Genomic DNA, 24,887 nt, shown 5'->3' with positions numbered 1-24,887 from the left:
CTTGAAATAAGTTCAGTGTGATCCCAGCTAAAATATCCTGAAGAAGGCTGGTACAAAGTACTAAACTATGTTCTTCCAAATAAATCATACTCATCAGAAGAGATTCATGTCCTGCCATTAATTATGTCGTTACTTTTACATTTATAAGAATTTTTTGTCAGATTTCTGTGTCTGACTTGATGCAAATTCCAGAGAGAACTGTTATATCATATTATTTCAACATTCCTGATATGATGCCATGGATTTTATTTGGCATGTTATTTTCTCTTTCCAAAGAATTTAAAAGAATCAAAACAAGATAAAACAGCAATAGCCAGGAAACCACTTTATTGAATAATAAAGAGGTCTAAGTGGGACAGAACATAGAAATTCAGAATAAATGAAATGTAAGTGGTCAGGATGAAGATGAGAAGGAAAGAAAATGAAAAAATGTCTGACACCATATTTAAAATAGAACGCTATTCTTCTAACAGAGTTTGAGAAGAAATTTTAAAGTTGCCATTCACAAAAGGAGGAGTTGTCAGTAGTGGTGTGAAAAGCTCCTGACTGGAAAAAAATTAAGTGCCTATATGATAAGCCTGTAAGATAAGCTTTACTGTTGTATTTGAGGAGGGGTGGAAAGTGTTAGGAAAAGCTTTCCACTTACAGGACTGTTTATTCTCAACTTTGGTTCTCTAATTTAAATGTCACAGTTGAAGGTTTTTATCTCTACCTGTGTGAAAAGTGCAGGCAGGCATTTCACTTAATCTTCAGCTTGTTTCTGTGCAATGATTAACCTGGGTAAAACTTTAAATAGCTATTGATCATTCCATTACCTAAGCACCTAATGGAGCAGAGGTTAGATTTATGAAAAAGTAACAAAGTTTTGCCTGGTTTTAACCTCTAGATTCTGTTCTCTGAATACATTGTCTCAGATCTACAAATGTGTATGAACTTTTTGTCCCTGAAGTCAAGGATATTACTTGCTTACTTAACATCAAATATATATTTAAGTGTTTTGATAGATAAATCTCATACCTAGTATAGCACAATCAAGCTTACATAAAGTTAGTGTTAAACTTTATCTTAATTTATAATTCCTATGGTTAAGAATTTATAATTCCTATAGAGGAATTTAACTTTCACATCACAATAGAGACATTTTTTTAAATGTTTCTTGTAGATTGCCACCTTTCAGCTTCTCTCTTTTGATCAGGTATGTGTTTTAGTGAGGCAGATGATGTTTGAAGAGCAAAAAGTACACAGGAAACATAAACCAAAAACTTGCATTAGAAAAACTTGCACTTCTTCTGCATCATTAAACTGTGAGGTTCACAGTTATAGTGTGAGTGTTCACAGACATAGTGTGAGGATATTCCTATTGCTGTAATATTATTTATTTTTTCTAAGTATGCTACTGGGAACTCCTACTTTCCTTTATATTTAGTGAATAAGACCAAGTTTTATAAGCAGACATCTAAGAATACCTGGAAAATATTAGTTTCTTCTCACTTGATAGAAATCAAGACAGAATGATTTGCTCATGTCTAATCACCTTTATCACCCTTGAAACTAAACAAGAGTTCACTCGAGAGCATCCCATCATCTTTCTACAGTGATCATTTATTTAATTACAGGTAACAGTGGAAGGGATAAAGCAGTCCTCAGTGTTTATGACTGCAGAAGACTGTACCTTCTTGCTGATATATTTGAGCCAATATAATTCAGTCCTTATACTAGCTCAAATAACAAATGGGTCACTCCACTGCTGAAGAAGAGACCTAGAACATACTAAGATTTAAGGTATGATATGTTTTTCCCTGAGAGTAGAATTGCTACATGCTAACCTTTCTCAGGGAAAATTGAGAAATGATAATCTAGTTAAATAGGATTTGGTTTTCCTCTCTTTTTTATAATCAATATATTCAAAACACTTTCTAAGCTAATATTCCTAATGTTGCCGTACTTTAATCATATTTTACACAGGAATAGATATAGCTGTAGCTATTAAGGTTCTCTTTCTCTCTGAAAGGCCTATCCTATAAAACTGCTTCACTGAGTAAAGATAAAACAGTAGGGTACTGGCTTCTCATCCTAATTTTAGTAATGACATTTTACACTACAGAAATAATATCTACAGCACACAGGCAGTGGTTTAGATGGGCAGGTTTCAACTTAATGCTCTTCTTAAAAAGTGAGCTTGGGAACATCCTAAAATCCAAACCTTTTCTACTTCAATCAACCTACATTGCCACAAACCCCCTATATTTTATTTAGTGTAATAATGGAGGAACTGACTTAAAGAGATCCATTTCATGTTCTATCCAAGAACTTTATCAAAGTTTAATAATACAAAAAAATGTGTTTTGTTGCATGTATCATAACTTCTACCTTCCATCATTCTAGCTCTCTCTGTTCTTGCAAAGCCAGGACATCACTGGAAGTACAAAGTTTGTAAGATTGATTTCTGCTTGTGATACTTTCCTAAAGGGATTACCAGTCCTTGATTTAAAAGAAATTAAGAATATTTTAACAAGATTTCATTTAAATCAGCATTGAGAATTCAGGAATGAATTCAAATCAGCATTCAGATTATTTACTGCATTGAGAAGATGTGAGGGGGGTAAATTGGAGGGAGAGAAGGAATCCCCACAACAGTATTCTAGAATATTAAATATGTGTATTCCAACCTGCAGGATATCTGCCATTCTTTTTAATCTGTTTGGATCTTAAGTTAGAGTTCATCTGTTACTGAAGTTGTTGTTTTCAATAGACATTCTATCAGTATTATAATTTGGATTTATCCATTGCTCATTGTTTAATTGACTTGCAGGTTTTGAAAAATGCTGCAAATATATTGTAACTGCACTTTCCTAAGTGCAATATCAGCCATGACAGCATGAAATATAGCAATGTTACTGTTGGAATTGCCAGTACTTATACTTTTAAATATGAAGACTTATATGTTAAAATACTGAAAATACATTTCCCTTTTGATTTTAACTTGATATGAAGAAAAATACTAATTGTCTAAATATACTTTTTACCAAGCATAAATTATGAAAACCAAACATAGCTGTTACCTGTTGCTGCTGGGTTTGGGTGTTTGAGTTGTCTTTGGAGTCTTTTTTTAGTTTAAGCCACTTATAAATTGTATTATGATTATCCTAAAAATCCTCAATAGGAGAAAAAATATATCTATTCAAATGGCTCCTCTATACTAGAAACTTAGGTTTGCTCTCTCTTGCCTGCTGGATGCATATGCCAGCTATGTCTTATCTCTCAGGCAGCAAACTCCTTGGAGCAGGAACTCTTGTCCTCTCCTTTCAGGGGCCTACACAATGCAAAACTACTTGATTTAGCCTCCACATGTTCCTGCAGTATACATTGTTTATAGTAATGTTCAGCTGTCAGAAATAGGCCATTAAGGTAATTTTTATTTTACACATAGCTTTGGGAAAGACATGAAATTATCCGATTTGTGACAGCTCAACACAGTATTTAGGTGTCATTTGTTTCTCATTTTAAGGAAGGCATTGATACATAAAGTGCTAGGGATTTTTGAAAGGATGAAGCAAAATATGTGCCAGACAATCTGACTAGTGATCACATGACAGGTGATCTATGCTGGTACCACCTCAGCAGCCCCAGCTCCAATATTTGCTGCTGTAAGCACCAGCTGAGCTCTAGATCTATAAAGTGATCTGAGCTTGCACTACACACTTAGCTTCTAAACGTCTTCTCCCTTCCTGATATTGGAAAACTATTTAGATTTTCCCCTTCTCTATGGACTTGCATTTTAACAAGAACGTTTTGCTTCTTCCATTGTGGTGTTATGAAATGGTCTTTTACTCAGTTCTCATCGAGGTGGGAAACCTTTTTCAATAAAGCAGGTTTCATGCTTCAGTAAGACAACTCATATGCCTGAAGTACTGAAATTTTTTGCAGAATGCAGATACTAGTTATGAAATTATAGTTTTTTTCCTTCATCTTTTTGGACTACAAAAGCTCAACTAGTAAGGAACATTAATTCTTTCAGCTATCAAATCTCCAAAGGTTTTCTTGTATGAACCATTTCCACATACTTGTTTCACGAGACCTGAATGCACTAAATCTTTTGGCATGTGTCATACATTTACAATAAATTTGCAAAAGATGTGCCATTATCTGTGCACAGAGAGAGAGAGAGAGATTTTTTAGAGAGAGTAGCAATATTTTGAATCCTGTAGAATCAGTCAAGAATTAATTTCATGTACATGAGTGATGCTACTAACTAATCAGCTTGTATTTGTTTATGATCAGATCTCTCTAGAATATCAATCTGCCATAGCTCATCCTAATGGGAGATATAAAAATTAACATAAGCACTCAAAAACTTTGAATGTATACAGAAATTACTTTGAAATTAAAACAAACAGCAAGATTTGCATTTCTGTATCTGGTCACAGAACTAGCAATTATTCTTCAAAGCCATTAGCAGAATACCCAAACCAAGGAAAAAAATTTGTACCACCTTTGACATTGATTGTCTTATTTTTGGAAAGTCAGCACAGGACTGCTCATTTACCTCAGAACAAAGTCTAGGACAGATGTACCATTTGGCTTAGGGAAAAAAACAAAATTATATGAGTCAAATATTTATTAGTGAACATATATGCAAAGGTAATGATGCAAAAAGCCACACATAATCTTCATTATTTGTCTGCTAGATGCAAAGAAGCCGTATTTATGACTCTATACTGAACACCTTTCTTTCCTCAAAGTAATGTCAAACTGCTTCCTGTTCATGGTAAGTCTCTGAAAGGCAAAGAAAAAGGAGAGGTGGTAGTCTCCATTTACATACAGCAGCATTGAACTGCAAGCTGTGGATCACAGAGTCAGAATGATTTGAGTTGGAGAGGAACTGAAAGATCATCTTGGTCCAGCCCTCCAGTCCTGAGCAAGGACACCTTTCAGCAGACCCAGTTGCTCAAAGCCCATCCAGCCTGGCCTTGAGCACTGCTGGACTGCAGAGCACACAGCTTCTCTGGGCAACCTGTTCCAGTGCCTTGCCACCCTCACAGCAAAGAATTTAGTCCTGATATCTAATCTAAACCTCTCCTCTTTAGCTTGAAGTCATTACTCCTTGTCCTGTCCCTACATGCCCTTGTAAAAAGTCCTTTTGCACCTTTCTGGATGACTCTTTAGGTACTGGAAGATTATTATTTCTATCATCACTCTTTATGGATGCTTGTGGCAACTGAACAGAAGGAAAAGGAAAGGATGTGTTCTCCCTCTGTCTCATTCCTTCCTACAACACCTACCAAATCACCTGACCAGAGCAATGAATTGGATGGAGTACATTCCTATCAGGTTTGCAGCTGGCAGCAAATTGAGGGGAGCTGCCAATGTACTTGAGGTCATGGCTGCCATCCAGAGGGGCCTTCTGGAGGAATAGGCTCAGAGCAGCCTAATGAATTCAAGGACAAATGCAAATCCTTGTACCTTTTTAGCTGTGAAGAGGCCCTTGAAACAGTACAGACAAGGATGGGGGACAGATTTGTAGAACAGCCCCTGGAAATCCTGGCAGACCTTGAGCTGGGTGTGAGACAAGAGAGCCTGCTCTGGCAGTGAAGGCAGCCAACAGCATCCCAGACTTTGTGACACAGCCCGTCAATTATACAAGTGATTATCTCCATGTGCACATAACTTGCTGGGCTGTCTTGAGCTCCTGCCCAATTTGGGCCTTCCAGTAGGGAAGACACAAATATACTGGACTGAGTTTGCACATATTATTGGCAGGGCAACACTTGCCTTGTCAGGAGAGGCTGAGGGAAGCTGCTTCTTCCTCCTGGAGTAGAGATGACTTCAAGAGAAGACAGCAGTCCTCAACACCTACAGGGAGGGCACAAAGAAGGTGAAGGTCAAAGGGGCAGGACAAGAGACAAGAGGCACTGTCTGAAATAAGCATATGGCCAGATAGAAGAAAAAAACTGTATCATGATGTGAACGTGGTTACTTATTTCCAGGGCCAAATTAACCAAGCCCTGAGTAATCTGTCTGCCCTTTCAACTTGTTCTGCTCTGAGCAGGAGGCTGAACATGACATCTCCTGAGGTCCCTTCAACCTGACCCATCCTATGAGCAGCATCAACCAACAGGGCTTACCTGACTGAGAATGGTTTTCACCAAGGAAAGACTTTGTGGTCTTTGGGAGAAATTGGAGTGTATACATTTTTGTTGTTTGTGGGTTTGTTTTTTGCTTTGTTTTGGTTTTTTTTTGTTGTTTTTTCTGGTTTTTTTGGGGGGGGTTGGTTTTTTGTTGTTGTTGGGTTTTATTTTGTTTGTTTCTTTGGGTTTTTTTGGCTTTTTTTTTTTTTTTTGATTCTTGTGTTTTTCCGCCACAAATCAAACACCTCTTCTCAGTAGAAAACAGAAGTTTGCTGAGATTAAGTGGAATACTGTGTCCCAGATTTTTTGCCCCAGAACAGGGATGATAAGTATCCATGCATGTCTCTGAAGCCAGCAGCTGGAGACTGCTTCCCAGGCCAAAAGTTCACACACTCATATAGGAAATAGAAAGGTATGGGAAACAAATTTGTAAATTTGGCTGGTGATCTTGGTGCAGTGTGGCACAGTAGCCGCTATTTGAACAATTTTCATTATTAGAAGAAAGACCTGCAAGCTGCACATACTGGATTTAGGGAGTCCTGTTGCTATATCAAATTGCATGCCTATCCACATCATAAACATGTTTTTTTTAATTCTGAGTCATAACTGAACTTCCAGCGTATTCTCTGAATGTGTATTACTTTATTCTTAGATGTAATATTCAAAAATTTTGAACAATTCCTTCTTAGTCATATGATTTTGGCCTTGAAAAAGAAATTTTATTCTCTCCCTATCCCTATTTGTCAAAAAAATGCATTACAGTTTAAACATGTTTCTTATTATAACACTTAGTTTAGCTACTTTTTATAGGGAGAGCTAATCCACCAACCTATGCAAGGCTATTTGTGTGCAATGTGGGTACATAGGCTTAAAGTAAATTTATTTATTAGTTTGATTGCATGAGGAATTTAGTATATATCACTTCTGCACAGGAAATCACTTAGCTTACAGAATTTGCACACATGTTTTCAATAAACAAAGATGTCTAGTTGTTTATTATGATGATATTCTATCCACCTCAAACATACAAAGCAAATTTCTGGAAAGCTGGAAGTGAAGACTGCTTGGGGTTTTTTTGTTTGGTTGGTTTTTTGCAAGTGCAGCAGCACTGAATCACAAAAAAACCTGATTTGCATATATAGAGAAGGTAATCAGATGGGTGTTGCCTCAAATGACATCAGCATTGGGTTGTGCATCATAAATGGGATGATTAAATGATGTCTGTAAGGTAATGAAGCAATATGTAACAGGTTAGCAGAAACATTGTAATGACTGACCTAACACTGGGGTAGACATGAAGGTAAGTCAGGATGCATTTAGGGGTGGCATGTGACATGATGCTATTATTAAAAGTCATTTACAAGCTTTATTAGTCTTTTTTTCCAGAAGCTACTTTTGAGCTTAAACAAAAATTTGAGTCTGATGCAGAAATTTCTGGGCAAATGTATCATCTGTCTTACACAAGTGGTCATATTATTTAGCTAGAATGGTCCCTTCTGGCCTGAAAATCTGCAACCTTACAAATGCATTGTAATTAACCTAATGAGTTGCTTTAGGTGTATATGGTAGTATGAAGCCAGGCTACGTGTAAGCATGCAGATAGATGATGACCATAAGTGCGTGTCACCTTCACAGGAGTCTGGACATTACTCTGTTGTGCCATAACAAATGGCAATTTTTGAGCTTTGAGGCAAATGTTTCCAACCCATTTGGGTTCCCATCCCTTGAACCTAAATGTGTAGTAGTCATTCACAGCTTCTAGTGAAATTGGGAGATGCAGAAACTTAGCAGACATCAGGCAGACATGAAAATCAGGCTCATAAAAATCAGTAGGTATTTATTTCCAGAGATAAAGTTGAATGATAATCTCATAATTAAATTAAAAATCCTATCCAGTGTAGGTCTGGTTTATGGTACACATAAAATTTAATGAACATTAAGCAATTGACCTATTTTACTTAGTTCTGCTGGTATCTTATACAAAGAATTTGTGCTTTTGGAGGCGTTTATGGCCAAGCAAACAGAGCATAGAGAGCATGCAGACTTTAGCTGCTTGGTTATTCTAATGGCCTCATGCAGTGATAAACTTATTTCATTGCAGTTTATTCACAGGTAAGTTGGTCAGACATACATTATCTTATTTTCAGATAGAAATACTCTGTATGGTCTTGATTACTGTACTGAGGGCTAATCAGATGACAGCAGTCTAGGCCAATGTAGTGTTGCTTCCCCAGGCCTTTTAGAAAACATCTGATAGCTTGTGAAATATTTAAACAGCTTAATTAAATAAAGCACACATTTAACTGTGTTAAAATTGGAGCATTCTTTCTTTAACGAGTTTTTTGCAGAGGATGCTAGAATCATCATTTTCATTTTATTTTAACATTTGAAATAGTTTGAAATATGAGTTCACATTTTTTTTACAGTGTGAACAGTTGTTACAAATGTTGTTTGCCTCAGAACTTATCTGAAATAAACGTGGCTCAAGAAGCAATGAACATATTTATTTATGCTAGTTTACCCTGTTTTCACTGTACTGAAACTTTTATTATCCTAATGGGTTTTACTGCTTAATTGTAATTTCTATTATTTATTGCAGCTAGTAACACACTTACTCATATCATCCTGTTCTTCAATTTGATCTGTGGATTGAATTTTTCCCTGTTGTAGAACAGGGCTGCATTTTGATGCTTTTCAGACAGTTGATGTGGGGCAGAGAGTAAGAAGGAAAAGGTTCTAACTTTTCCTGAGCAGGACATTTAAGTAGCTGCTTGAAGTTAATTCCCATTCTAAGTGGCTTACCCAGAAGTTATTAGCTTAAATATATGATTCAAGATAAGCTTTTACATGTGTGATGAACTGAGTCAATGTTTTGAAGACTTGGAACTGAATTTGTTAATGCACTATATAGACATAACAATGTATTTTTGCAAGATACATTTATTAAATGAGATAAGCTGAATTGTAAGTAAATGGTCTTCTATATTGCCATGTCAAATCTGAAAAGATAGAGACACAAACTAGTCACAGAGAAATATAATGTTCCTGAAAAAGACTGAATTTTCTTATGTGTTTATTGAGCTCTCCATTTTGGAAAGCAACTCAATTTCCCATTAAAACGTAGTTAATCTTTCAGATAGGAAAAGTACCTGGTAGGTACCCAGGTAGGGAGGACAAGTATCATCCCTAAAGGAAATAATTTTAAGCATAATATTACAATCTGATCTATAACTATGAGGTCCCTTTGGCATTAACATTTCAGGAACTGAAGAGTAGTTTTGAAAGGGCACTATTAAGTAACAAGGATTAAAGTCTTCTTTGTTTTTTAATTAGTAGCCATAATGCAAAACATGGGTTAGTTCTATCCTTTAGACTCAATTCCCCTACTATAACAGATTCATGAGGTGTTGCTCTAATGAAGTCAGAAGATTTATTCTTCATGTACACAAAAAGAGAAGAATTAAGTCCTATGGTGTAACACAGACCTTCAGTATCTTAAGTTTAATATTTTATTTTACTTTGGTATGCTTAAATGTATTACCACTTCATTCTAGCTCCTCTTCAGCACATAATTCCTGTATAAAAGAAATGTTCTTTCCTCAGGATTCTATCAGAAAGACTATCATAGCAGGAAACTGAGGACTTATGCAAGCATAGACAAATGGATGAGTGGATAAACATTTTATACTTTCAAGTAAGATTAAATGGGTACCCCATTGTTTCACAGGTTGCTAATATCATGCTACAGTCTCTTTTAGAAAGGCATGGGAAGCACTTATTGATTTTTACTGCAGAACTGCAATTACTGCTAGTCTGCTTTTTGTATCCTGCAGGATGTTGTGCAAATGATTTCATTGCACATAGCCCATTCATTTCTAATGATGGCTTCAGTTGAGATTCGAATGTTTTCCACTACATTCTTTCTTTTTTTACATAGATATGGAATAACACTCAACATAAAGCAAGCAGAATATAAATTTCAAGCCATTATTTTTTATTTGCACAAACTTGCTAAGTGGAAGCAATCACTTAATATTTTCTTACCAAATTAAAAAAAAAAATAGGTCAGCACTCACCTCTGCAAATCTGATACAATCTATATTTATTTTAGACTGGAAAGTGATTTTTCATGGGGTGCTAATCTTCTGCTACATAATAGTATGTGAAAATGTGCTCCAGACTGTGAACTTGTGTTTCTCTTAACAGATGCCCCACTGAATTCTGTCACATTTAGTATCTCAAGGACATATTGTCAGCTTTTCTCAGGGAAAATAATATCCTGTTCCATGAGCTGTCCTCTTCATATCTATAGACATGCTATTGAATATAGTAGGTGAATATAGCAATGAGAATTCTCTATGTCCAATGATCATAATTTATTTCTGCACTGAGAATTTTAAAAATAACGTAAGACCTCTTTTTTTTTCACCCTAGGTGTTAGTGTATCTTTGTTTCAAACCCAAATAGTATGTGCTATTATAACCATAGGAAAATGCTGATTTATAAGAGATTTCACTGCATCTGGCTAAATCACTGCACAGAGTCCCCCATAACATCTCTAAAACTGGAAAAGAAAAATTACAATTCAACTAATTCAACTAATTCTTTGTATCATGGACACTACTGTGAGTAGATTTATCTGAACTTGGCTGCTTGGCCTAAGGACAGAAGTTAAGATGATGAAAAGAGTAATATTCACCCTGACTCACAAAATCTAAGACTACGCTTTGCCCTTTTTATACCTAGACTTGGCTTTTCACTCCTGTTCCAATTTATGTACACCAAACAAAATGGATTAAGCCAGATGAAAAATTCTCAAGTGCTTGATAACAATATGTGGGGCATAATTTGTTACAGGATTTGTATAGCAAAGACTCCAAAGGTGACTTCAGAGCATTTTGACCAGCCTTCTGGTCCAGTTAATGTTAGGAGAAGTCTATATTCCCACAAGGTCATAGGTGACCTGCTGGCTAATTTAGGCATCTAAGCCAGAGGCATAAAGTTATACAAATGTAAATATTCCCCCATGCTGCTTCAGTCACTTGCATGATCCATAAATTCTACTCTCAACATATGGAGACAGAATAGAAATCTGATGTAGTGTTACCTACTGTCATAAAATCTGCACCATTTCATTCATCACACTCCTCTTCTTTCTATTTTTGTGTAGTCTATTCTACTCCATTCTATTCTATTTATGTTTATTTTATATAGTACACATACAAAAACAATTAATGCAAATCTTAAATACTTTTACATATAAATACTTAGAACCATATATTATACAGTTACTTATATTCTTATGTATTGCAATATATTCTGCACGCTCACATACCTCCCCCTAAATGTATGTTTTGGGTTTGATGTTCCAGCCCTAGAGGATACATCTGCAGAATTATATTTCAATTTTCTAATTTCACCCCTCCTTCCACTGAGAAGTTATGTTACAGGGGAATGGAGAGATAGAAAAACACTGTGACTTCAAAATGAAAAGCATCTTTTTCTGCTGATTAACACCTCATATAACACAGAAAACTTTATTAACAGAAAATATATCTTATATATTCCCTTAAAGGAGGTTAAGTCTTTGGTGGATAGAGAAGAGAAGGAACAGGATAAAAAAGAAATTATATGTATGAAATGCACGACTCCTTTTAAACTGCATGTATTAAGACCAGATGAGAAAGTAGAAGGCAGCATCCAATTGAGGAAATGAATTAGGGAATGACAAAGTGAAATGACTATACTGCAATAAACAAAGAACAGAGGCAGGAAGTGAATGAAGCATCAATGAAAATAGTGCTAAGGTAAATGGATGCCCCATTACTGAGGATGCTTACAGATGCAATCTCTCAAGATGACATTCTCCAGAGCAATCTTGCCTCCAGTAATAACAGCCAGGCAGTCCTTAGCAGAACTGTTTGGATTAGAACCCCTTTCTTTGTCAAGGCCTCAGCGTTTTCCCAGTTTTCTTGAGTGGTAAAGCAGCAGTGGAAAGCCCATATGATAGACAGACCCTTTTTATGTCCAGGACACAAGATATTAAGGAGCTCTGTGTCTTTTGAGGCTGACATACACAGAGAAAAGACATATAAAAGTGTAAGGAAGACATTGTTGTCACATTTTCAAGCAGTAGAAGTGTCCCTTATGCCAGTGTAAGAGCAATGGACCAGGCAAAGAAAATGGAATAGGGTATGCCAAGCTATTGTTTGGCTAGAGAGACAGCTGTTAAATCTAAGGGAGAGCAAATGAGCAAGAAAGGTACTTAGCATAAAACACACAGGCTCTGTCTGAAATTTCTGAAGAATGTGTTAGCCTGGATGCTGATTGTGAACAGCCTGTTTTACTAGAGTGGTCTTGGTAAACAAACACCCTCCCCTGAAAAGTGAGTCTTGACAGCACAATAGGTGGTACACCAAGATATTAATTCTTGGTATGTTTGGACCATCAGACAGTAAATGTTGAGCAAATGGATCCAGAGTATTCCTAACTGTAGACTGCCAAGTTGCCCCTCAAAGGACATCTCTTACAAATATGCTTGAAAGAATCAACACAACAACAAAAAACTTGTTGGCATTATAAATGTAGACTATGTTGCACTAACATATCTTTTGAAATATTTCTCTTCTGTTTCTTACATACAGCACAGACTAGAAAGCATGTCCCAATATTCAAGCAGTCCTGTGTTTTTATAGGCAGGAATTGAAGGGTTGAAAATGGAAATAAATTATTTTTAAAGGAAGTAAATCTCAAATTCTGAGCAATACTATCTCCAACACAGATTTCATTTCTCTAGTTTAAATTCTTCCTCAGGAAAATTCCCAGAGAATTTCTTAGTTGTCAAATTAAGAAATGTAATAAAGAGGCAAATGACCCAGTATGCTTTATTATTTTAATTTTTAAAAAATATTTATATTTCCAAAATTTTATGGTGCAAGAAGAGAAAAAGAATCATGTCTGGGTTTTAGAAATGATAACCAGTGTTTCCAAACTTTAATTTATATTTTGTAGGCCACTGTCAAACCAAAGCTATACTGACAACCTTCTACTTCAAGGAAATGTGGATTTTTTGCTAATGATGTGACGTTCTTTAGTGCCAGAGTCACAAACTGATCTAACCACAATAATGATCTCTGGAAAGCAAAAAGTTGTTGATACTGGCTTCTTGAAAATTTCATAGGCCCTCAAGGCTTTGCCTGGAGGTTAAGCCCTTGAGTGAGATGCAATCACTTCCTATTCCTCCAACCTTCCTGGTCAAAGCCATGCTTCTGTGTGGTGTTTATCAATTTATGCATCTGATTGGCAAGAACCAGATCTATATTTTTAAGGAGATTCAAAATTTATTCTGAATTATATTAAACTGGATTATGGCAGATGTTGCCTCCAACATAAACAGTGTGAAAAGGGGGAAAGGATTCCAGCCTTGAGCCTCCTGGGACAGACCTCCTCAGCTGAGCTCTCTGCCTGGTGTCAGCCCTACAACAACTTAGCAAAAGTCAGGATGAGATCAGATTAAAGTTGCAGAGCCTGACATTGGAAACCTGCACAGTGGGAAGTAGGTTCCACTGCAAAGGAATGTAGGAGCCTGAATTTTTCCATGGGATGCTGTAGACTCAGAACAGTCCTGCATCGAAGTAGTGAAGATGTGAAGAAAGTTTGGGCTTGAATCAGGACTCAGCCTTCTTCATGTAGCTCTTTGTGGAGCAGCTAAAGCCATCTGTATTCCCATAAATCATTTCAGATGTGTTCTCTTCCTAAACATGAAACATTTAGCAGCTGCTGCCACTATTGATGACCTCCTCTAAAATAATGTTAAGCAACAATATTAGCTTTGTTATATGGCAATACTGGATTAGTTCATTACAAGACTGTATTTTTGCCATATAGGATAAGACCAGGGATTAATATTATTTTCTTTGCTGTAAGGAAATATGCAAAATTATTATTTCATAATAAAATTTATCTGTTTTTTAATACACACACCTTTTTTGTTTGTTTAAATGATAACTTCCCATCTGCAAGTAATCAGTCTCAGCACTTTCCTTTTTTTGTTATTTTCATGGTTAATTTCACTTAACAAATATTTATCTTCAATTAACCACTACAGACTGAGTCCTTGACAAAATGAGGCAACAACAATCTTGACCCCCTCTTGAAAGAAGGTTCCTCTCAGTATGACGCAAATCTTGGCCTCTTCATCAGCACTTGCAAAACAGTTGACTCATAAACCTGACTCTTCCCATACCTGTTCCTCATAAGAGGACAAGTTTCATTCTCCCCAATAAAAGTCAAGGGAAAGAAAATAAAGCACAAGTCCTAACACTACAGTGAAAAGAAAGACTGCTAAAAGGAGTGTGAAGCCTGAAGTTTCTCTGTTTCCTCTGTACTGATGATGTACTCCATTTTCATTCCATTTACTTCACAGAATTGCAGAATATTCTGAGTTTGGAGGGACTGGACTATAAGCATCATCCAGTCCAACTATATAATGGGCCATACAGGAATTGAACCCACAATCTTGGCAACCCTGTTCTAACCTTCTATGCTACTCTTTTCAGACTTGTTGCTTTGTGAAAGTATTATTAACTCTTAAACAGATTTCAAGAATTCTGCCAAAGAGAACCTAAGTTTTTGGTGAAAATATTTCTACCATCAATTCTTGACCTTTTCACATGTATATAACATGCTCTGGGGTGGATTCAGGTTACCCACATGGGGCCAAGCCTGTGGCCATTTAGTAGCCTTTCTCACAAAAAGAAAGAGAATGTCAAAAAACTGATATCACTTTAAAAAGGCACCTGGGAAATCCACCTACATTCAAGGTAATTCCTTATTTTTTCCCCATTTGTTTTCACTGTTCAGACTAGCAGAATTCCCTCACATAACCTCAGGTTGATTTCAGTATTTTATTTTCAGGGTGGAGCACTACTATGATTATTTTCGGTAAAGTGCTGTACAGTGAGATTGTGAAAGAGAGGGTGAGAGTACTCAGCTGTGTAACTCTGGCACAATGAGCAGTTTCAAGGGATCAGAATCTTTGCTATGATTTAGGGTGAGTCATGTTGGAAATTATCCAAATTACATAGAAATCTTCCTTTCCCCCCTAAATCCATTCATTTCCTAAGCACTGGGTACAGACCGTTGAAGTTCAGGCTCTTGCCTGTAAGCCACATGGAAGGCAGGTCAAGAAGCAGGGTCCTGCCTGCAACACTTTTCCTTGAAAACAAGAAATATCAGTTCCTCCTTATTTCCAGGATATTTGAGGTGGTATAAGTTAATGAACTGACTTCCTAAACATCTGGGACTTTGAAGACTAAACTTATTCAGCATAACCACAAAATATTCCTATTGTACACATTGGATACTGTGGTGTGACTTATGCCTCAATAGAAATCTACAAAAACTTAACAAGAAAAATTGTTGAGCAGATATGTTTTCACTTTTTTTTCTCTCTCAATAAAACATCACAAGTTCCCACTACTTACAGGCTGGGGCAGCTGCATATCACTCCAGTAAGTTACTCTGGATCATCAGATTTTGTCAACACATATACGTGTCCTGGTTGCCAGCAGTAGAATTCAAGCAGAAGATGTTAAATCCTAGGAAGAAATTAACATGTCAAGAAAAGAAAAAACCAAACTCCTAAATAGATCAACAACAACAACAACTAAACCAACCAATCAAGCAAACAAAAAGCCCCAGAGAAAAACAAGGGAAGGGTTTATAGATCAACCATTAACAAAATCCATATTATTACTGGCTGGTAAAATGAGCATCATTTTTGAGAAGCCAAACCACTGCCCTACAAAAAAAACTGCTGGGCACATTCTATGGAGAATATTAGAAAAAACATCAAATGGCCATTTGATCTAGCAGCACTTAAAGGGAAAGAAAAAAATAATGTTGGAACAGATTGTGCTGTCTCAGTATATATGAACTTCAATGCTATTATTTGTGGCATCAGTGCAGCAAGGTACCTAAACTGCTGTACAACTAATACTAAGAAAGGTTAATATCATGGCTTGGATGTCCTCAGCATTGTGAATTACAAGATCTTTATTTGAAGTGTGCTATTAAACAATATTTCTGAATATTCACTTTCCAATTACATTCACTTTCCATCTTGACTTTTTTGCAAACTAAGTAGCACTTCATCTTGTAGGAAGTCTTGTCAAAAGGGGGTTTTACTTATAAGCCACTGTAATTAAGATAAATAAATGTTGGCTTTCCCTAACAGAGAAAATGTTCCACTCTATGCCGTCCCTTCCTATTTTCTCTTAGAATCACATGCTAATCAAGAGTGCCTATAGTTCAGCACTTCAACTGATTGCAGTCTCAGTATTTAAAACCAGATCTTCCACCTGCCAGCTTGTTTACCTGAATGATTTGTTCACATTATTGCACTGCTTGTACTTAACTGTTTTGTGGGGAGCTTGCTGTTGATAACACAAACTTCATATAACCATCTATCACTGTCATGTTCCAAAGCAATTTAAATAAATGAATGTAGCCATGGGTTAGATTGCACTGTGCACCCAGCCTGGTTATAGAACAATTGAACTCACTCTGAAAGAGAACCGATAAAGATTTGATTAACTTTTGGTAGCAGATGTCCACCTGTATTTCAACTTGAAGTAGAGAAAAAATAGTTGGAAAACACTAAACCTAAGGTCTCCCTCATCAACCACCAACATTTCAAGTTAAATATATATTAGTAAGTGTTTTCTAGCTCCTGATGTACATTTTCAAAATCATTAAATGGCCTGGGGCTTATAATACGTTAATGTAAGTATTACAATTATTTTTTTTCAAAAGCATTTCTACTTGTACAAGCTATAGTAATTTTAAAGGATTGTTTTTATGCTATTTAGAGTGCATTTTCTTCACTTGCACTGACAAGTAAAAAAATTCTTGCAAAATGTTAAAATTCCAGTTTGCAATGGAGTACATTTTCCATATGAAGTGTGCAAAATCACTTTCTCTTTCACAAGATCCTACAATACAGATCTTCTCTGGGTTCTGGAATCTGCAGCAATTTCTAACATTGGTGGTTCTAATCTCCAGGATCCCTTACTTTCTTCTTCTTCATAGAGATATGAAATTTGAATTTGTCTTACAGAAAGTAATCTTTGTTCCTTGCCACATGATTCTCTTGGCTGCAATGCTCTGCAGATGTATTTCTACAAAGAAGAAGAATGATGAACTTTATTCAGGCAATCTGATAGGAAAGTAACTATGATGAAAAGAACATGAAAATTTAAAGGAAATAAAGAAAAAACAAAGAACAATTCTGCCTCCTTACTTTACAGGTCTGCCAGTCTTTGGCAACTTAAGGTGCTGCTGAAGAGAAGGTGCCATGATGTCTATTAGACCTGGCCACTGCAGACAGTCTGTGTAATTAGCCACTGCAGTGTTTGTATCCCTGCTGCTTTCATTCTGTTCCTTGTTCCAGATTTCTTAGAGAGATATTTCCCACTATTTAGCACAGTTAGGAGTAGCCATGGTCCTTTGCAGCAATTCAATAAGAGGTTATCATGGAAGGCCAGGCCACAAAGGCACTCAAGCAAAAATAAGGTATTAAGCCTCTAACTACAACCTGCACAAGTCAGCATGGAAAACAAAATCTTTTATTCCCAGTAGAAGACTTTGGAGTTTGTTTGGTTTTTTTCCATACAGCTGCAAATTTTACTAGGGAAAAAATGTCTGAATTTATAAACTGTCCTAGTGACAGAAAGAGGAAGAGAAAAAAAAGGTGAGGGATTTATAGGGATTTTTCAAAAAGGGAGTTCAGACTGGAAAGGGAGTAGTCACAAACTTCCTCATCTCAAGAAGGCTTGATGCTACCAAAAGAGAGAAAAAAAATGTTGCACACTTCTAGAAAAAAAAAAAAAAACCAACAAACTAAAAATGCACAACTTGTTTAAAAATAATTGGAATAGATTGTGATCTTTCAGCAATTTTCTTTCATGTGACACATTTCATAAACATTGTTTTTTTCTTTGACCTTTGACAAGCAGAAGTGGATTTTCTTCTTCCTTACCTGTCTCATGTGCACACACATATATACATACACATATGTACACACACATACATCTGTAGTGAAATGTAATAAACTACCATTGCTTTCAGCATAAATTAGATGAAGTGGGATAAAACAAAAACAGTATCTGCTGAGGTAGACTTTACCTGTGCTCATTAACAGAGAATTTTAAAAGCAAGTACTTGATGAGTATCTCTGAAATAACTACAATCAATTACTATCCAGAAAATTTAGCAGTGATGCAATGCTTTACTAAAACAGTCACATGCCTGGTTTTAAATACCTTCATAGACCTGCAGAGTAAAGCCCTGTGTCCCACTTCATACTCCATTCCCCACGTGAGTGCTCCCAGTACTGCATGGCCTCTCACGTTGCTGACGTCAATCGTACACGTTTGCACATCCAAAAGTTTTGGTGGGCAGATCAGTTCACAGGCCAGTTATTTCATTCCATCAGTGGAAGCAGTGTTACATAAGAAAGCAGAGTATAAATGTTAGACAAAGGTTGCCCAAATATACAGAGCTTTAATCCACTGAAATGTTACCCTGACAGAAAGCATCAAAAGAAGACATCCACTGTAGAGAAAAACCAGTGATGTTCTTCACAGAGGTGATCAATACATTAAGAGCACTAAGTGTGGAGTTGCAAGAAATCTAAATTACTAAATGACCAAGGGGCTTGCAGAGATTCCCAGAAGTTGTCTTTCAGGTCCCCACTGACTGGATCCTACTCTGCAAGTATCTGTTCTGCTGTTCACAGTGAAGGGCCCATGATTTTCAGGTGAATTATAATGTTTACAACCTCTTGCTAAGGGTTTGCACAGTCTGTACCCAGTTTCATTTATTCTGACCCAGGAAATGCTGTGAACTGAGAGGAGAACAATTAAAGCATTAATTGCCAAATCAGTTTAAGTTATCACTTCAAGCTGTTCCAGAGGTCAGGGCTAGCAGTGTGCTCTCGCAGTGGTGGAGGCTTAACAGCACACCGGGCTGTATCAACAGGAGGATAGCCAACACATGAAGGAAAATGATCATCCCATATCACCTGGCACTTTTTAGGCTACATCTGGATCCTTGCATCCAGTTTTAGGCCCCCAGGACAACAAGGATGCTGATAAAGTGGAGTGAGTTCAGCATAAGGTGACCAGGATGGGGGGGCTGGAGCAACTGGCTGGTGAGGGGCTGTGCTTGTCCAGCCTGGGGCAGGATGGGACTGACCAGTACCCAAGGGCACCGAGGAGATGAAGCCAGAATCTGCTCAGTGGAGGAGGAGAGAAGGACATAGACCAAGCCTAGAGGGGTTCCAGACAGATATAAGGAGATGTTTTCAACTGCAAGGATAACTAAGCATTGAAACAGGTTGTGCAGAAAGGCCAGGAAATCTCCACCTTTGTCAGAGCTGGCAAAGTCCTGAGCAGCCTGATCTACTTTCTGTTTTGCCCCTCTGAAGCAAGGGCACCCTAGGTCCCTTCTAAACTGAATCACTCTGTCATTTGGCAGTCCAAATCCAACAGAGAATAGAGTGGGTTAAGTAAGAAGGACAGTGCCTACAGCAAATGATAGATGGAAGGACAGAAACAGGCAGGTTTAAAAACAACATTATTGCTTTGAACAGTGCTTTTATAATCCTTAACTTGTTGTCTTTTTTATTCATTCTGAATGAATGACCAAAGAAAATACTTCAGTGCTAGTGTTAAGAACTAAAGGTTTTTTATTTTCTTCTTCAAGACAGAGGTTTGAGGACTTGAGATGAGGGTTTTTTTTGTAGTAGGAGGTTAATATTATTCAGAAATATTAAATTACCAGGATAACTCACATTTAAAGCTATTAAAGAAATCCAGTGGAGCCACAGTATAATACTAAATGAATTAGTTTGGTTTTGTTTTAAATAGATTAACAAAGGCAATATTAAAACCAGGACAGTTGAGTAAAGATGGAAAACAGGTGGTTACCTGTTATTTTACCTTCCAAGCAAAATCTCTGGTGAAACTACATACAGTCCAAGTTTTAAATTAACTTCTAGTGTTACACTCTGTGTTACACTCTGTCCTTCTTCTGCATGGCTGAAAGATGCAATTGTTTTCTGTGGTTTATTTCTCCCTGGCATATTTCTCACTAGCTCATTCCTTCTTACTTTTAGTTGGCTTCCTGGTTCATAATTCACAAATCATCTGCATTTAAAGACCACCACCATTTGAAGCATTATATCCTCTGGTCTTTAAGCTGCTAAATTTCTTCTCTCCTCTACTCCAAAGGTAGACAGGAGGATTTGTTTATTTTGTTTCCAAAATAATAGTAACTATGAATAGGATAAGATGAGGCCTTCAGTGATACTGAATGTATATTAATTTAGAAATGACTGAAAAGTCCAGCTAGTCTAGAAAAGGAGCTAAAATTCATCAGTTTAGCATATAGGTGGGATCCAAGCAAATGTGGGGTAAACATAATAGGCTTGTACTGCCCTTTTAGAATAAGTTATTTAGTGTGTTAATGTTTTGATCTTCATTAGATGAAGCTATAATGGTTATTGGTACCAAATACAATAACTCTTCTAATTAATCTGAATCTTGTGGCCAGATCATGAAGCAACAAACAGTACAAAAGCAGCAGCAAGGGTGTATGAGCACATTAAAATAAAGATGCAATAAGCATTGCCACCTTAGGTGCAATGGCCAAATAACATGAAAATAGAGCTGGCAGCACCATTGCATAAATACCTGCATGGGATAGAAATTTAAGCATGTAACCAAGAAACTCCAGTGTACGATTTCATAATATGCTAACATTCTGCACCTTCAGCCTGATCAGAAACCAGTGGCAGCACCTCCCAGCTGCTATTGTTATCTTATTTCAGCTATATTCAAAAAGGCATAGTCAGACTTTGGCTTGCATAAAATAGCCATACCCTGTTTCAGTTTCAGTAGAGAAACAGAGTAGAGTTTGCTCAGGGGAAACTGTTCTCACCTGCTGAGACTGGCATGGAGGAACACTGGCAAGCAGAACTGGAGGAGGGAAGCACTTGCACAATACTAGGAGCAGGAACCTCACTGGGCTATTTTGGCTCTGAAATGTTGTACTTGTTGTACATAGTATAAATGTATACTATGTATACTGCATATAAATATGCAGTATATGGTATAAGTTACAACTCCATTCTGACTAAGCCATCTGGCAGACAAACAGTTTTTGTGAATACTAAATTCAGAGAAAAGTTAGAGAGGTCACATATTTGTTAGAATTTTTTCTTGCACCTAATGAAACAACAGAAGTTAAAAGTATTTAAATATAAAGGAAACCACACCCACAAGTCATTTTAAAGGGAGAAACAAGTATTTTGGAGATATAATTAAAAAAAAAATCAACCTGTATTTCTGTATATCAGGAACGCACAGAATATTCACTTGCAACAGCTACTGTTGCTTCTCTGATTTGAAACATGTGCAGAAGGGTGAGAATTTTTAAATCTGGCATGTTTTGTTGTTAGTTTCTTTTCCTTATTCCCTGCAGTGAGTTTTATTACCAGGTGAGCTCTTCTGTCAGGATCTCAGCTCCATTTAGCAGGTTTCTACATGTTTCAGAACTTGAAAGACTCACCCAACGTATCATCAGTGTTCCCATCATCAGTCACGTTGACACTGGCTTAGTCCCAAATCAAACATGAATGTCTTTTTTCCTTCTTACTTTTTTTTTTAAGTTTCTGTAAAAGAGATTAGTCAATAAAGTGTAAAAAAAAAAAACCCCAAAACTAAAAAACAAACCTAAAAAAACCCCAAAACAACAAAAGCCAAAAAACCCCACTTCACTTTAAAATAGTAGGTAAATACATTATTTCCATCTTAACTCTTTAAAGTTCACAAAGGAATAAATATCTAAAAGAAGTAAGTAGGAGATGCATCAGAAGCAGAACAATGTGGGTTTTTTGGATAACAGTTTAAACCAAATAAAGGCATGTAGTTCAGATCACTGGTAGTGATTAAATGTATGTGGTTACTCACCAATGTCTTCTTACTGGCCTCAATTCAGCAAAGCACTACACATGACTAATTAGGAATATGAGCATGGAAATAGGATTTAAACTTTAGAACAACCATATTGGGCAGTTACAGCATCTTACTAAATAAGGGCTTGGAGCCTTAGCTAGCTACTTTATTCATGTAGTGTTTTAGTCTCCATTTGTGGGAAATGTCATCCCTTCAATCTCATGATTTGTTTTTTTCTCTTGTGCTCTTGTATTCCACATGGCAGGGTTTTCATTTCCTCCTACATGCTGGGGAAGAATTTGAAAGCAGAAGACAGTCAATATGTATTTGGTTAATTTCTATGCTTATATTTGACACATATAGCAATACACTACTTCATTGTTTATACAATTTGGTTATTTCTCACAGAGTTTGGTACAGCCTTGTGAAAGCATGCATTTTTTTCTAAGTGCCTCAGTACCGGATTTGAGGGCTAGAAATGAGAGGAACAATACTGTACAACCACAGACTTCTGAGAAAAAAAAATACACTGCATTAAAATGGCATTCTATAGCTGCTTATTGTTTCTAAATAATTTCCAGATGAAATCTGAAAACAGGGAGATGGTTTCCCTAACTCCCAACGCTGCAGACACAATGTGGGAGAGTCATGCAAGAGTTATATAACTAATTAAAACCAAATTAATTTAGTCAAAACCATTAGACACTCATTACTCATGCAGCTGCATGATCTTTTCAGCTCACCTTTATCCTCTCCCCCCAGCTCTAGTGGTTACACCCACCTCTTGTTTCTGAAAATAGAGAGTTTTTTAGGAAAGGAAATGCATCTGTGTGTGTACCAGCATATTACCTGTCTTGATCTAGATCAGGCACAACTTTAATGCAAATAAAAACATGAGTGGAAAAAGACAAATATGAACAAAGTACATAGGTAACTTGCTATTTTTTGGACATTATTCAAGACAACTAATTTGAATCTTCTCAGCCACTCATTTGGTAGAGAAATATTTTCCTAGAACTTGTGGTCAACCATAGTTTCTCTCCAGTCAGAAAAAAAAAGAACCTATTAATATGATGTAAATTTTCACCTTGAACAGGTGGATAAAGATATTTTATTCAGCCAAGAAGTCAATTTCTGAAATCAGACACCTTCGAAACTGGGTGAGGTTTTTTACAGAGCATTGAGAAACTTCATATTGCTTCAGAACTTTGAAGATTAGTTTTATTGCAATGAAAGCCAGAGGGTTTACAAGTGAACATTAAGAACAGGCAACATTTATTATTAAGAATAAATTTTGCAGACGCTGTACATAATTTCTACTTTGGGATTATTATTTAATGACATGACGGAAAGAAAGACTTTGCTTTTATTTGTATGGTGTTCTCTCTTAGAATGGATGCTCAAGGCAAAAATCTCACTTGTAATGCAAGTTGTGCCAAGTAGGGAAAAGAACACAGGCAGCTCCTTCCTTTTCCTCATGCACCCATACAGGTTTGGGGCAGGATGGTGCCACACGTACTGAGAGACTTGAGGAGCGAAGGGGTGACCTGCAGCACCTAAGTGAAATTAAAAATGTGGGTCACTGTACTGGTTTGCAGGGAAGGACCCCTCTCACGCCTCCCTCCCTCCCTCCTTCCCCCTCAAAATGCCTTTGGGCATCTGCCCAAGGCTGTGTCTATGCCACAATAGAGGGACATGATGGAAACCCTAGGAAGGGAGACCTCAGCCGAAAGCACATCAGGACATTCCCAGGTTTGTGGCCCCGGACACACTACAGGTGCAATAGTTTATGCTGTATCCAGGGCACTAAAGATTGCCAGAAAAACATTTTAAAAGAAATAGCTAATACTATCCCAAAGAAATGCCCATGCTAACCTAGAACAGAAAACAGAAGACCAGGAAATATGGAACCAGGGTGCCTGGCTTTGTGGTGTACAAACTTGCAAATTGGAAAGGGTCAACATCTGAGAACTGAGAAGGTCAGATTCTAGCTGCGGCTTTGCCACCTCCAGGCATAAGTTTGCCTTTATGCTGCCAGCTCAGAAGTCTGTGCATGATATTCCCAGAAAGCTTCAGGAAACTTTGGAAAGATGGAGATACATTTGTCAGTGCAAACTCACATGCATGTGGCACTTGGGGATATGTTTTACTGGTGAATGGCAATGCTGGTTTAATGGTAGGCCATGGTGAGCTTAGAGGTCTTTTCCAGCCTTAATGATTCTATGGTCCTATAAAGAACATGTTGAGCATTGTTTTAAGTACTTATGTCATGAAAATCAAACAAAATCTGGATTCATTGAACTTAAAAAAATCATTATGATCAAAAACGGTTGTGTTTGTTCTGTGAAGAACAAACATAATTATTTAACAGAAAGTGCAACCTGAACTTCGGCTGTATTTACTTAACTTTTTCTGCAACACTTTTCTGAACCCTTTGATAGACACAAAAATTAACCCTGTTATGATCACAATTACTCAAATTACTATTTTGTCTGAGATATAACACAATTCCTCCTCTCTGTCAGAAAACTTCCAATTTGGAAAACTCTCCTATCAAGGTCTGAAAAATTGTATAAAAATTAAAGCTGCTAAGTGAAAGCTGAGACTTATCTGTGTAATAAAGATCTGCATAACAAAGCATTCAAAGTCATTAGGGATATTCTGACAAGGTATGGAATTGGTAAAGAGGCATGAATAGCAGAACATCCTTACTCACCTCAGTGCCTAAAAGGAATGAGGG

The 24,887-nt window shown here is 36.8% G+C and overlaps 1 long non-coding RNA gene across 1 annotated transcript in view; it reads left to right on the top strand.

Annotated features, from left to right (window-relative positions):
• The first annotated feature begins 1,660 nt into the window (after positions 1 to 1,660).
• LOC127060305 (uncharacterized) overlaps positions 1,661 to 24,887 on the top strand; it is a 31,658-nt gene continuing 8,431 nt past the window's right edge. Inside the window, exon 1 of the long non-coding RNA XR_007779194.1 lies at positions 1,661 to 1,782. This is a non-coding gene — a long non-coding RNA (uncharacterized LOC127060305). The remainder of the gene's footprint in view (positions 1,783 to 24,887) is intronic.

The sequence above is a fragment of the Serinus canaria genome, chromosome 1A, assembly GCF_022539315.1.
Source record: "Serinus canaria isolate serCan28SL12 chromosome 1A, serCan2020, whole genome shotgun sequence".
NCBI classification, from domain to species: Eukaryota; Metazoa; Chordata; class Aves; order Passeriformes; family Fringillidae; genus Serinus; species Serinus canaria.
Note: the sequence above shows the minus strand (reverse complement) of the source record. Positions and strands in the feature narration are given on the sequence as shown.